This window comes from Apodemus sylvaticus, chromosome 15 (assembly GCF_947179515.1).
Source record: "Apodemus sylvaticus chromosome 15, mApoSyl1.1, whole genome shotgun sequence".
NCBI classification, from domain to species: Eukaryota; Metazoa; Chordata; class Mammalia; order Rodentia; family Muridae; genus Apodemus; species Apodemus sylvaticus.
The window spans coordinates 20,296,574-20,298,915 of NC_067486.1; positions in this window are offsets into that span (position 1 = coordinate 20,296,574).

The window sequence follows — 2,342 nt, forward strand, 5'->3', positions numbered from 1 at the left end:
AACTGAGCGGTAAAGACGATGTTGAGAAACAGATCCGCCATTTTCTTCTACTGAAAGCATAACATCCACACTGGCTTCACTCCTATCTTTCAATATGCCCGTTCTCTCCTCTCTCCCTCCTCCCCTTCCTTCTCCCTCCCCTCCACCCAACTCTTCTCCTACTTTTCTTCTCCATCCAATATTGCTGAATGTCTGCAGTATGCCAAGCTTTTCGTTAGCACAGTTCTGCCTCCGGAACTTATTTAATAAAAATAAATATAAAGATTAAAGCCAGTTGTTGTTATAACATTGTTTGAAAGAGCTACACAGAGCCAGGCTGTAGAAGGGCAGGAGGGGCTTTGGGGAGAGGTCAGGGGTGAGCGTTTCTGGGTGTGTGGGAGTAAAGCCACACATGAAGAAAGCATTAAGAACCCTGCAGATTGAGGACTGCAGGAGGAGGGCTGGAAGGAGAAAAGTGAGGAGAACAGCAAGGGAGAGACGGAGACAAAGGGGTCCTTCTGTTATGTGCCTCTTTTGGAAGGTTTGACGACTACTATGGGGGTTAGCACCATGTTTTCATAGTTATTGGGCATTATGTTTATTGTGGTGTGGGCATGCTTGGGTGTATCACGTGTGTATGAATATGGGCACACATGTGCCACAATGCATGTGTGGAGGTCACAGGCTGACTTCAGGAGTCAGTTCTCTCCTGGTACTGTGGGTCCCAGGGATTCAAATCAGGACCCCAGGCTTGCCCACCAGGTGCTTTTACTCATTGAGCATCATTCTGGCCCCTTCCTAGGGATTTTAACAGCAGAATGATATTTGCAAGGTTTTTTGTCATGCAGCATAGCGAGAAATTTAATTATCATGTGTTTGTTTTTTACCTCAAAGAGTAGAGTCAGGACATTTGTTTTGGATGGAAGTTGTCTTCTATCCACAGCAGGGTCTTTGTTGGTTTGTTTACTTTGTTTTGTTTTTCAAGACAGGATTTCAAGGGTGTAGCTCTGACCATCCTGGAATTTGCTTTGTAAATGAGGCTGGTCTGGAACACACAGATATCCACCTGCCTCTGACTTCTGAATGCTGGGAGTAAAGGTGTGTGGCCCCACGCCCATCATGGCCCATCAGTATCTTAATTCTTTTCTTTCTGAGTCTTGTTTGGGGTACCATAGCCAGGCAATTTTGATTTACACAGACACATGGTCTCAAATGGCAAATTGGAAAGTGGGTTGCCTTAAAATAATCTTGGAATCTAAAGATACTGCTTTATAAAAAGAGATGAAAGAAAAAACGTTTGTCCTTAGTTCTATGCAAAAAGGAAGTTATAGTGTGACTTAGAATGGCAGGGCCAGTAGCTAAGACACAGCATGTTATGTTCAGAAGAAAAAAGTTTCTCTGGAGCAGTTGGTGTTTAAGGTAATGTCGCAATATAGAAAGACTCCTAATTAGCTCATTAATATCAAACAGCTTCCTTTTCCTGACTGCTGCCTGTGGTCTGCTTTGGATAAACGGTAGGTGGTTCACTTAAATTCTTTACTTTTGAGATTCAAGTGACCATTCAGCCCATGCTTCAGAATTCTGCTGTGTCATCATTTCAGGTTTCCTGACTCATCATTTCAGGTTTCCCGACTCATCTACAGATGTGCAGCCCAGTGTCACATTGCGTCCAGCAAGACCTAACTTGATGACCACATGCATGTGTTCTTATTGCCACATGTTTTCTAGGTCCATATATGAATTAAGAGAAACCAAACCAGTTTTGTTCAGAAATCTCCAAGGGTGCCTGTATGGGAAAAGCATGGTCCCTAGCAAGATCTATCTTTTGGTTTCTATGCCTAGGATTGATTGACCACAAGAGAATGACAATAAGACCTGTGAAATCTATATGTCACTATCAAGCTTATGTGGAAATAGAGCTATAAGCTCAAGTGGAGACTGAAAGAATCGGGTTATATACAAGCCATGTGTTTATTAGGAAATGGGAGGTCTACACAGTCTCTAAGGATTCCTTACAGACATTATTTAAGATGTTATTTGAAAATGAGTGCGGTGGTTTGGATGAGAACGGTTCCCATCAAGGTTTATATATTTGACTGCTTGGTCCCCGCTACTTGAACTGTTTTGGAAAGCATTAGCAGGTAGGGCCCTGTGGAGAGAGGTGTGTCATTGGTTAAAGACTTTAGAGTTTTAAAAGTCTATGCTATTTCTAATTAGGTCTCTGCCTCATGCTGTGGATCAAGATGCAGGCTGTCAGCTCTTGCTTCAGTGCCACGCCTTTCTGCCTGCTGTCATGCTCCCCACTGTAATGGTCATGGACTCTAACCTAGGACCATGAACCCTTCATAAGTTGCCTTGGTTAT